We start from the raw sequence: 14,082 nt of genomic DNA, 5'->3' as shown, positions 1-14,082 counted from the left end.
TCTGAGAAGTATACAGGCAATATCTATACAATTCCAGCTCACCCTGAGTAGTTATGTCCACATCCTTAACAGGAAATGCTTAGAATAGAAGGTAATGCATTGAGCTCAATAGAGTGTAGAGTTGAATTTTGCTGAAATCTACTATGTGCTAACTTGATGTAAGCCTCATTATTTTACTTACCATATGATAGCGTAGTATGCAACCAATTTTATGAGTGTTCAACCTATGTTCGTGAAGATACTTTCAGTAACATCACCTTTTGTACACAGTGGAACATTAGAGTTTACAGAACTAAACAACGATATTGGCTGTTCCACTCTGAATGTGATGAGGTTGGTTCCTGAATTCAGCTTGCATTTCAGTATTCCATGGCTCTGAATAGTGTACATGCAATATCTATACAGTTCCAGCTCACCCTGAGTGGCTATGTACACATCCTTAACTCAAAATGCATAGAATACAAAGTAATGCATTCAGGTCAATAGAGTGTAGAGATGAATTTTGCTGAAAACTGCTATGTGATAACTTGATGTAAACCTTATTATTTTATTTACCATATGATTTAGAGTAGTATGCAACCAATGAGTGTTCTACAAATGTTCGAAAAGCTACTTTCAGTAACATCACCTTTTGTACACGATGGAACATTAGCGTTTACGGAACTAAGCAAGCATATTGCCTGTACCACTCTGAATGTTATGAGGTAGGTTCCTGAATTCATCTTGCATTTGAGTATTCCATAGCTCTGAGAAGTATACAGGCAATATTTATACAATTCCAGCTCACCCTGATTAGTTATGTCCACATCCTTAACAGAAAATGCATAGAATAGAAGGTAATGCTTTGAGCTCAATAGAGTGTAGAGTTGAAATTTGCTGAAAACTACTATGTGCTAACATGATGTAAACATTATTTTACTTCCCATATGATTTATAGTATGCTACCAATTTTATGAGTGTTCTACCAATGTTCGAGAAGATACTTTCAGTATCATCACTTTTTGTGCACAATGGAACATTAGCGTTTACAAAACTAAAGAAAGATATTGCCTGTACCATTCTGAATGTTATGAGGTAGGTTCCTGAATTCATCTTGCATTTGAGTATTCCATGGCTCTGAGAAGTATACAGGCAATATCTATACAATTCCAGCTCACCCTGAGTAGTTATGTCCACATCCTTAACAGGAAATGCATAGAATAGAAGGTAATGCATTGAGCTCAATAGAGTGCAGAGTTGAATTTTGCTGAAATCTACTATGTGCTAACTTGATGTAAACCTCATTATTTTACTTACCATATGATAGCGTAGTATGCAACCAATTTTATGAGTGTTCAACCTATGTTCGTGAAGATACTTTCAGTAACATCACCTTTTGTACACAGTGGAACATTAGAGTTTACAGAACTAAACAACGATATTGGCTGTTCCACTCTGAATGTGATGAGGTTGGTTCCTGAATTCAGCTTGCATTTCAGTATTCCATGGCTCTGGATAGTGTACATGCATTATCTATACAGTTCCAGCTCACCCTGAGTTGTTATGTCAACATCCTTAACAGGAAATGCATAGAATAGAAGGTAATGCATTGAGCTCAATAGAGTGTAGAGTTGAATTTTGCTGAAATCTACTATGTGCTAACTTGATGTAAACCTCATTATTTTACTTACCATATGATAGAGTAGTATGCAACCAATTTTATGAGTGTTCAACCTATGTTCGTGAAGATACTTTCAGAAACATCACCTTTTGTGCACAATGGAACATTAGCGTTTACAGAACTAAACAACGATATTGGCTGTTCCACTCTGAATGTGATGAGGTTGGTTCCTGAATTCAGCTTGCATTTCAGTATTCTGTGGCTCTGAATAGTGTACATGCATTATCTATACAGTTCTAGCTCACCCTGAGTGACTACGTACACATCCTTAACTCAAAATGCATGGAATACAAAGTAATGCATTCAGGTCAATAGAGTGTTGAGATGAAAATTGCTGAAAACTGCTGTGTGCTAACTTGATGTAAGGTTTATTATTTGACTTACCATATGATTTAGAGTAGAATGCAACCAATAAGTGTTCAACCTATGTTCGTGAAGATACTTTCAGTAACATCACCTTTTGTACACAGTGGAACATTAGAGTTTACAGAACTAAACAACGATATTGGCTGTTCCACTCTGAATGTGATGAGGTTGGTTCCTGAATTCAGCTTGCATTTCAATATTCCGTGGCTCTGAATAGTGTACATGCATTATCTATACAGTTCCAGCTCACCGTGAGTGGCTATGTACACATCCTTAACTCAAAATGCATGGAATACAAAGTAATGCATTCAGGTCAATAGAGTGTAGAGATGAATTTTGCTGAAAACTGCAATGTGCTAAATTGATGTAAAGTTTATTATTTGACTTACCATATGATTTAGAGTAGCATGCAACCAATGAGTGTTCTACAAATGTTCAAAAAGATACTTTCAGTAACATCACCTTTTGTACACAATGGGACATTAGCGTTTATGGAACTAAGCAAACATATTGCCTGTACCACTCTGAATGTTATGAGGTAGGTTCCTGAATTCATCTTGCATTTGAGTATTCCATTGCTCTGAATAGTGTACATGCAATATCTATACAGTTCCAGCTCACCCTGAGTGGCTATGTACACATCCTTAACTCAAAATGCATAGAATACAAAGTAATGCATTCAGGTCAATAGAGTGTAGAGATGAATTTTGCTGAAAACTGCTATGTGATAACTTGATGTAAACCTTATTATTTTATTTACCATATGATTTAGAGTAGTATTCAACCAATGAGTGTTCTACCAATGTTCGAGAAGATACTTTCAGTAACATCACCTTTTGTACACAATGGAACATTAGCGTTTACAGAACTAAACAAAGTTATTGCCTGTACCACTCTGAATGTTATGAGGTAGGTTCCTGAATTCATCTTGAATTTGAGTATTCCATGGCTCTGAGAAGTATACAGGCAGTATCTATACAATTCCAGCTCACCCTGAGTAGTTATGTCCACATCCTTAACAGGAAATGCATAGAATAGAAGGTAATGCATTGAGCTCAATAGAGTGTAGAGTTGAATTTTGCTGAAATCTACTATGTGCTAACTTGATGTAAACCTCATTATTTTACTTACCATATGATAGCGTAGTATGCAACCAATTTTATGAGTGTTCAACCTATGTTCGTGAAGATACTTTCAGTAACATCACCTTTTGTACACAGTGGAAGTTTAGCGTTTACAGAACTAAACAAAGTTATTGCCTATCCCACTGTGAATGTTATGAGGTAGGTTCCTGAATTCATCTTGAATTTGAGTATTCCATAGCTCTGAGAAGTATGCATGCAATGTTTATACAATTCCAACTCACCCTGAGTAGTTATGTCCACATCCTTAACAGAAAATGCATAGAATAGAAGGTAATGCTTTCAGGTCAATAGAGTGTAGAGATGAATTTTGCTGAAAACTGCAATGTGCTAAATTGATGTAAAGTTTTTTATTTGACTTACCATATGATTTAGAGTAGTATGCAACCAATGAGTGTTCTACAAATGTTCGAAAAGCTACTTTCAGTAACATCACCTTTTGTACACAATGGAACATTAGCGTTTACGGAACTAAGCAAACATATTGCCTGTACCACTCTGAATGTTATGAGGTAGGTTCCTGAATTCATCTTGCATTTGAGTATGCCATTGCTCTGAATAGTGTACATGCAATATCTATACAGTTCCAGCTCACCCTGAGTGGCTATGTACACATCCTTAACTCAAAATGCATAGAATACAAAGTAATGCATTCAGCTCAATAGAGTGTAGAGACCAATTTTGCTGAAAACTGCTATGTGATAACTTGATGTAAACCTTATTATTTTATTTACCATATGATTTAGAGTAGTATGCAACCAATGAGTGTTCTACAAATGTTCGAAAAGCTACTTTCAGTAACATCACCTTTTGTACACGATGGAACATTAGCGTTTACGGAACTAAGCAAACATATTGCCTGTACCACTCTGAATGTGATGAGGTTGGTTCCTGAATTCAGCTTGCATTTCAGTATTCTGTGGCTTGAATAGTGTACATGCATTATCTATACAGTTCTAGCTCACCCTGAGTGACTACGTACACATACTTAACTCAAAATGCATGGAATACAAAGTAATGCATTCAGGTCAATAGAGTGTAGAGATGAATTTTGCTGAAAACTGCTATGTGATAACTTGATGTAAACCTTATTATTTTATTTACCATATGATTTAGAGTAGTATGCCACCAATGAGTGTTCTACCAATGTTGGAGAACATACTTTCAGTAACAACACATTTTGTACACAGTGGAACATTAGCGTTTACAAATCTAAAGAAAGATATTGCCTGTACCATTCTGAATGTTATGAGGTAGGTTCCTGAATTCATCTTGCATTTGAGTATTCCATGGCTCTGAGAAGTATACAGGCAATATCTATACAATTCCAGCTCACCCTGAGTAGTTATGTCCACATCCTTAACAGGAAATGCTTAGAATAGAAGGTAATGCATTGAGCTCAATAGAGTGTAGAGTTGAATTTTGCTGAAATCTACTATGTGCTAACTTGATGTAAGCCTCATTATTTTACTTACCATATGATAGCGTAGTATGCAACCAATTTTATGAGTGTTCAACCTATGTTCGTGAAGATACTTTCAGTAACATCACCTTTTGTACACAGTGGAACATTAGAGTTTACAGAACTAAACAACGATATTGGCTGTTCCACTCTGAATGTGATGAGGTTGGTTCCTGAATTCAGCTTGCATTTCAGTATTCCATGGCTCTGAATAGTGTACATGCAATATCTATACAGTTCCAGCTCACCCTGAGTGGCTATGTACACATCCTTAACTCAAAATGCATAGAATACAAAGTAATGCATTCAGCTCAATAGAGTGTAGAGACCAATTTTGCTGAAAACTGCTATGTGATAACTTGATGTAAACCTTATTATTTTATTTACCATATGATTTAGAGTAGTATGCAACCAATGAGTGTTCTACAAATGTTCGAAAAGCTACTTTCAGTAACATCACCTTTTGTACACGATGGAACATTAGCGTTTACGGAACTAAGCAAGCATATTGCCTGTACCACTCTGAATGTTATGAGGTAGGTTCCTGAATTCATCTTGCATTTGAGTATTCCATAGCTCTGAGAAGTATACAGGCAATATTTATACAATTCCAGCTCACCCTGATTAGTTATGTCCACATCCTTAACAGAAAATGCATAGAATAGAAGGTAATGCTTTGAGCTCAATAGAGTGTAGAGTTGAAATTTGCTGAAAACTACTATGTGCTAACATGATGTAAACATTATTTTACTTCCCATATGATTTATAGTATGCTACCAATTTTATGAGTGTTCTACCAATGTTCGAGAAGATACTTTCAGTATCATCACTTTTTGTGCACAATGGAACATTAGCGTTTACAAAACTAAAGAAAGATATTGCCTGTACCATTCTGAATGTTATGAGGTAGGTTCCTGAATTCATCTTGCATTTGAGTATTCCATGGCTCTGAGAAGTATACAGGCAATATCTATACAATTCCAGCTCACCCTGAGTAGTTATGTCCACATCCTTAACAGGAAATGCATAGAATAGAAGGTAATGCATTGAGCTCAATAGAGTGCAGAGTTGAATTTTGCTGAAATCTACTATGTGCTAACTTGATGTAAACCTCATTATTTTACTTACCATATGATAGCGTAGTATGCAACCAATTTTATGAGTGTTCAACCTATGTTCGTGAAGATACTTTCAGTAACATCACCTTTTGTACACAGTGGAACATTAGAGTTTACAGAACTAAACAACGATATTGGCTGTTCCACTCTGAATGTGATGAGGTTGGTTCCTGAATTCAGCTTGCATTTCAGTATTCCATGGCTCTGGATAGTGTACATGCATTATCTATACAGTTCCAGCTCACCCTGAGTTGTTATGTCAACATCCTTAACAGGAAATGCATAGAATAGAAGGTAATGCATTGAGCTCAATAGAGTGTAGAGTTGAATTTTGCTGAAATCTACTATGTGCTAACTTGATGTAAACCTCATTATTTTACTTACCATATGATAGAGTAGTATGCAACCAATTTTATGAGTGTTCAACCTATGTTCGTGAAGATACTTTCAGAAACATCACCTTTTGTGCACAATGGAACATTAGCGTTTACAGAACTAAACAACGATATTGGCTGTTCCACTCTGAATGTGATGAGGTTGGTTCCTGAATTCAGCTTGCATTTCAGTATTCTGTGGCTCTGAATAGTGTACATGCATTATCTATACAGTTCTAGCTCACCCTGAGTGACTACGTACACATCCTTAACTCAAAATGCATGGAATACAAAGTAATGCATTCAGGTCAATAGAGTGTTGAGATGAAAATTGCTGAAAACTGCTGTGTGCTAACTTGATGTAAGGTTTATTATTTGACTTACCATATGATTTAGAGTAGAATGCAACCAATAAGTGTTCAACCTATGTTCGTGAAGATACTTTCAGTAACATCACCTTTTGTACACAGTGGAACATTAGAGTTTACAGAACTAAACAACGATATTGGCTGTTCCACTCTGAATGTGATGAGGTTGGTTCCTGAATTCAGCTTGCATTTCAATATTCCGTGGCTCTGAATAGTGTACATGCATTATCTATACAGTTCCAGCTCACCGTGAGTGGCTATGTACACATCCTTAACTCAAAATGCATGGAATACAAAGTAATGCATTCAGGTCAATAGAGTGTAGAGATGAATTTTGCTGAAAACTGCAATGTGCTAAATTGATGTAAAGTTTATTATTTGACTTACCATATGATTTAGAGTAGCATGCAACCAATGAGTGTTCTACAAATGTTCAAAAAGATACTTTCAGTAACATCACCTTTTGTACACAATGGGACATTAGCGTTTATGGAACTAAGCAAACATATTGCCTGTACCACTCTGAATGTTATGAGGTAGGTTCCTGAATTCATCTTGCATTTGAGTATTCCATTGCTCTGAATAGTGTACATGCAATATCTATACAGTTCCAGCTCACCCTGAGTGGCTATGTACACATCCTTAACTCAAAATGCATAGAATACAAAGTAATGCATTCAGGTCAATAGAGTGTAGAGATGAATTTTGCTGAAAACTGCTATGTGATAACTTGATGTAAACCTTATTATTTTATTTACCATATGATTTAGAGTAGTATTCAACCAATGAGTGTTCTACCAATGTTCGAGAAGATACTTTCAGTAACATCACCTTTTGTACACAATGGAACATTAGCGTTTACAGAACTAAACAAAGTTATTGCCTGTACCACTCTGGATGTTATGAGGTAGGTTCCTGAATTCATCTTGAATTTGAGTATTCCATGGCTCTGAGAAGTATACAGGCAGTATCTATACAATTCCAGCTCACCCTGAGTAGTTATGTCCACATCCTTAACAGGAAATGCATAGAATAGAAGGTAATGCATTGAGCTCAATAGAGTGTAGAGTTGAATTTTGCTGAAATCTACTATGTGCTAACTTGATGTAAACCTCATTATTTTACTTACCATATGATAGCGTAGTATGCAACCAATTTTATGAGTGTTCAACCTATGTTCGTGAAGATACTTTCAGTAACATCACCTTTTGTAGACAGTGGAAGTTTAGCGTTTACAGAACTAAACAAAGTTATTGCCTATCCCACTGTGAATGTTATGAGGTAGGTTCCTGAATTCATCTTGAATTTGAGTATTCCATAGCTCTGAGAAGTATGCATGCAATGTTTATACAATTCCAACTCACCCTGAGTAGTTATGTCCACATCCTTAACAGAAAATGCATAGAATAGAAGGTAATGCTTTCAGGTCAATAGAGTGTAGAGATGAATTTTGCTGAAAACTGCAATGTGCTAAATTGATGTAAAGTTTTTTATTTGACTTACCATATGATTTAGAGTAGTATGCAACCAATGAGTGTTCTACAAATGTTCGAAAAGCTACTTTCAGTAACATCACCTTTTGTACACAATGGAACATTAGCGTTTACGGAACTAAGCAAACATATTGCCTGTACCACTCTGAATGTTATGAGGTAGGTTCCTGAATTCATCTTGCATTTGAGTATGCCATTGCTCTGAATAGTGTACATGCAATATCTATACAGTTCCAGCTCACCCTGAGTGGCTATGTACACATCCTTAACTCAAAATGCATAGAATACAAAGTAATGCATTCAGCTCAATAGAGTGTAGAGACCAATTTTGCTGAAAACTGCTATGTGATAACTTGATGTAAACCTTATTATTTTATTTACCATATGATTTAGAGTAGTATGCAACCAATGAGTGTTCTACAAATGTTCGAAAAGCTACTTTCAGTAACATCACCTTTTGTACACGATGGAACATTAGCGTTTACGGAACTAAGCAAACATATTGCCTGTACCACTCTGAATGTGATGAGGTTGGTTCCTGAATTCAGCTTGCATTTCAGTATTCTGTGGCTTGAATAGTGTACATGCATTATCTATACAGTTCTAGCTCACCCTGAGTGACTACGTACACATACTTAACTCAAAATGCATGGAATACAAAGTAATGCATTCAGGTCAATAGAGTGTAGAGATGAATTTTGCTGAAAACTGCTATGTGATAACTTGATGTAAACCTTATTATTTTATTTACCATATGATTTAGAGTAGTATGCCACCAATGAGTGTTCTACCAATGTTGGAGAACATACTTTCAGTAACAACACATTTTGTACACAGTGGAACATTAGCGTTTACAAATCTAAAGAAAGATATTGCCTGTACCATTCTGAATGTTATGAGGTAGGTTCCTGAATTCATCTTGCATTTGAGTATTCCATGGCTCTGAGAAGTATACAGGCAATATCTATACAATTCCAGCTCACCCTGAGTAGTTATGTCCACATCCTTAACAGGAAATGCATAGAATAGAAGGTAATGCATTGAGCTCAATAGAGTGCAGAGTTGAATTTTGCTGAAATCTACTATGTGCTAACTTGATGTAAACCTCATTATTTTACTTACCATATGATAGCGTAGTATGCAACCAATTTTATGAGTGTTCAACCTATGTTCGTGAAGATACTTTCAGTAACATCACCTTTTGTACACAGTGGAACATTAGAGTTTACAGAACTAAACAACGATATTGGCTGTTCCACTCTGAATGTGATGAGGTTGGTTCCTGAATTCAGCTTGCATTTCAGTATTCCATGGCTCTGGATAGTGTACATGCATTATCTATACAGTTCCAGCTCACCCTGAGTTGTTATGTCAACATCCTTAACAGGAAATGCATAGAATAGAAGGTAATGCATTGAGCTCAATAGAGTGTAGAGTTGAATTTTGCTGAAATCTACTATGTGCTAACTTGATGTAAACCTCATTATTTTACTTACCATATGATAGAGTAGTATGCAACCAATTTTATGAGTGTTCAACCTATGTTCGTGAAGATACTTTCAGAAACATCACCTTTTGTGCACAATGGAACATTAGCGTTTACAGAACTAAACAACGATATTGGCTGTTCCACTCTGAATGTGATGAGGTTGGTTCCTGAATTCAGCTTGCATTTCAGTATTCTGTGGCTCTGAATAGTGTACATGCATTATCTATACAGTTCTAGCTCACCCTGAGTGACTACGTACACATCCTTAACTCAAAATGCATGGAATACAAAGTAATGCATTCAGGTCAATAGAGTGTTGAGATGAAAATTGCTGAAAACTGCTGTGTGCTAACTTGATGTAAGGTTTATTATTTGACTTACCATATGATTTAGAGTAGAATGCAACCAATAAGTGTTCAACCTATGTTCGTGAAGATACTTTCAGTAACATCACCTTTTGTACACAGTGGAACATTAGAGTTTACAGAACTAAACAACGATATTGGCTGTTCCACTCTGAATGTGATGAGGTTGGTTCCTGAATTCAGCTTGCATTTCAATATTCCGTGGCTCTGAATAGTGTACATGCATTATCTATACAGTTCCAGCTCACCGTGAGTGGCTATGTACACATCCTTAACTCAAAATGCATGGAATACAAAGTAATGCATTCAGGTCAATAGAGTGTAGAGATGAATTTTGCTGAAAACTGCAATGTGCTAAATTGATGTAAAGTTTATTATTTGACTTACCATATGATTTAGAGTAGCATGCAACCAATGAGTGTTCTACAAATGTTCAAAAAGATACTTTCAGTAACATCACCTTTTGTACACAATGGGACATTAGCGTTTATGGAACTAAGCAAACATATTGCCTGTACCACTCTGAATGTTATGAGGTAGGTTCCTGAATTCATCTTGCATTTGAGTATTCCATTGCTCTGAATAGTGTACATGCAATATCTATACAGTTCCAGCTCACCCTGAGTGGCTATGTACACATCCTTAACTCAAAATGCATAGAATACAAAGTAATGCATTCAGGTCAATAGAGTGTAGAGATGAATTTTGCTGAAAACTGCTATGTGATAACTTGATGTAAACCTTATTATTTTATTTACCATATGATTTAGAGTAGTATTCAACCAATGAGTGTTCTACCAATGTTCGAGAAGATACTTTCAGTAACATCACCTTTTGTACACAATGGAACATTAGCGTTTACAGAACTAAACAAAGTTATTGCCTGTACCACTCTGGATGTTATGAGGTAGGTTCCTGAATTCATCTTGAATTTGAGTATTCCATGGCTCTGAGAAGTATACAGGCAGTATCTATACAATTCCAGCTCACCCTGAGTAGTTATGTCCACATCCTTAACAGGAAATGCATAGAATAGAAGGTAATGCATTGAGCTCAATAGAGTGTAGAGTTGAATTTTGCTGAAATCTACTATGTGCTAACTTGATGTAAACCTCATTATTTTACTTACCATATGATAGCGTAGTATGCAACCAATTTTATGAGTGTTCAACCTATGTTCGTGAAGATACTTTCAGTAACATCACCTTTTGTAGACAGTGGAAGTTTAGCGTTTACAGAACTAAACAAAGTTATTGCCTATCCCACTGTGAATGTTATGAGGTAGGTTCCTGAATTCATCTTGAATTTGAGTATTCCATAGCTCTGAGAAGTATGCATGCAATGTTTATACAATTCCAACTCACCCTGAGTAGTTATGTCCACATCCTTAACAGAAAATGCATAGAATAGAAGGTAATGCTTTCAGGTCAATAGAGTGTAGAGATGAATTTTGCTGAAAACTGCAATGTGCTAAATTGATGTAAAGTTTTTTATTTGACTTACCATATGATTTAGAGTAGTATGCAACCAATGAGTGTTCTACAAATGTTCGAAAAGCTACTTTCAGTAACATCACCTTTTGTACACAATGGAACATTAGCGTTTACGGAACTAAGCAAACATATTGCCTGTACCACTCTGAATGTTATGAGGTAGGTTCCTGAATTCATCTTGCATTTGAGTATGCCATTGCTCTGAATAGTGTACATGCAATATCTATACAGTTCCAGCTCACCCTGAGTGGCTATGTACACATCCTTAACTCAAAATGCATAGAATACAAAGTAATGCATTCAGCTCAATAGAGTGTAGAGACCAATTTTGCTGAAAACTGCTATGTGATAACTTGATGTAAACCTTATTATTTTATTTACCATATGATTTAGAGTAGTATGCAACCAATGAGTGTTCTACAAATGTTCGAAAAGCTACTTTCAGTAACATCACCTTTTGTACACGATGGAACATTAGCGTTTACGGAACTAAGCAAACATATTGCCTGTACCACTCTGAATGTGATGAGGTTGGTTCCTGAATTCAGCTTGCATTTCAGTATTCTGTGGCTTGAATAGTGTACATGCATTATCTATACAGTTCTAGCTCACCCTGAGTGACTACGTACACATACTTAACTCAAAATGCATGGAATACAAAGTAATGCATTCAGGTCAATAGAGTGTAGAGATGAATTTTGCTGAAAACTGCTATGTGATAACTTGATGTAAACCTTATTATTTTATTTACCATATGATTTAGAGTAGTATGCCACCAATGAGTGTTCTACCAATGTTGGAGAACATACTTTCAGTAACAACACATTTTGTACACAGTGGAACATTAGCGTTTACAAATCTAAAGAAAGATATTGCCTGTACCATTCTGAATGTTATGAGGTAGGTTCCTGAATTCATCTTGCATTTGAGTATTCCATGGCTCTGAGAAGTATACAGGCAATATCTATACAATTCCAGCTCACCCTGAGTAGTTATGTCCACATCCTTAACAGGAAATGCTTAGAATAGAAGGTAATGCATTGAGCTCAATAGAGTGTAGAGTTGAATTTTGCTGAAATCTACTATGTGCTAACTTGATGTAAGCCTCATTATTTTACTTACCATATGATAGCGTAGTATGCAACCAATTTTATGAGTGTTCAACCTATGTTCGTGAAGATACTTTCAGTAACATCACCTTTTGTACACAGTGGAACATTAGAGTTTACAGAACTAAACAACGATATTGGCTGTTCCACTCTGAATGTGATGAGGTTGGTTCCTGAATTCAGCTTGCATTTCAGTATTCCATGGCTCTGAATAGTGTACATGCAATATCTATACAGTTCCAGCTCACCCTGAGTGGCTATGTACACATCCTTAACTCAAAATGCATAGAATACAAAGTAATGCATTCAGCTCAATAGAGTGTAGAGACCAATTTTGCTGAAAACTGCTATGTGATAACTTGATGTAAACCTTATTATTTTATTTACCATATGATTTAGAGTAGTATGCAACCAATGAGTGTTCTACAAATGTTCGAAAAGCTACTTTCAGTAACATCACCTTTTGTACACGATGGAACATTAGCGTTTACGGAACTAAGCAAGCATATTGCCTGTACCACTCTGAATGTTATGAGGTAGGTTCCTGAATTCATCTTGCATTTGAGTATTCCATAGCTCTGAGAAGTATACAGGCAATATTTATACAATTCCAGCTCACCCTGATTAGTTATGTCCACATCCTTAACAGAAAATGCATAGAATAGAAGGTAATGCTTTGAGCTCAATAGAGTGTAGAGTTGAAATTTGCTGAAAACTACTATGTGCTAACATGATGTAAACATTATTTTACTTCCCATATGATTTATAGTATGCTACCAATTTTATGAGTGTTCTACCAATGTTCGAGAAGATACTTTCAGTATCATCACTTTTTGTGCACAATGGAACATTAGCGTTTACAAAACTAAAGAAAGATATTGCCTGTACCATTCTGAATGTTATGAGGTAGGTTCCTGAATTCATCTTGCATTTGAGTATTCCATGGCTCTGAGAAGTATACAGGCAATATCTATACAATTCCAGCTCACCCTGAGTAGTTATGTCCACATCCTTAACAGGAAATGCATAGAATAGAAGGTAATGCATTGAGCTCAATAGAGTGCAGAGTTGAATTTTGCTGAAATCTACTATGTGCTAACTTGATGTAAACCTCATTATTTTACTTACCATATGATAGCGTAGTATGCAACCAATTTTATGAGTGTTCAACCTATGTTCGTGAAGATACTTTCAGTAACATCACCTTTTGTACACAGTGGAACATTAGAGTTTACAGAACTAAACAACGATATTGGCTGTTCCACTCTGAATGTGATGAGGTTGGTTCCTGAATTCAGCTTGCATTTCAGTATTCCATGGCTCTGGATAGTGTACATGCATTATCTATACAGTTCCAGCTCACCCTGAGTTGTTATGTCAACATCCTTAACAGGAAATGCATAGAATAGAAGGTAATGCATTGAGCTCAATAGAGTGTAGAGTTGAATTTTGCTGAAATCTACTATGTGCTAACTTGATGTAAACCTCATTATTTTACTTACCATATGATAGAGTAGTATGCAACCAATTTTATGAGTGTTCAACCTATGTTCGTGAAGATACTTTCAGAAACATCACCTTTTGTGCACAATGGAACATTAGCGTTTACAGAACTAAACAACGATATTGGCTGTTCCACTCTG

This window comes from Hemitrygon akajei, chromosome 12 (assembly GCF_048418815.1).
Source record: "Hemitrygon akajei chromosome 12, sHemAka1.3, whole genome shotgun sequence".
Lineage (NCBI taxonomy): Eukaryota > Metazoa > Chordata > Chondrichthyes > Myliobatiformes > Dasyatidae > Hemitrygon > Hemitrygon akajei.
This window is presented reverse-complemented; position numbering follows the sequence as displayed.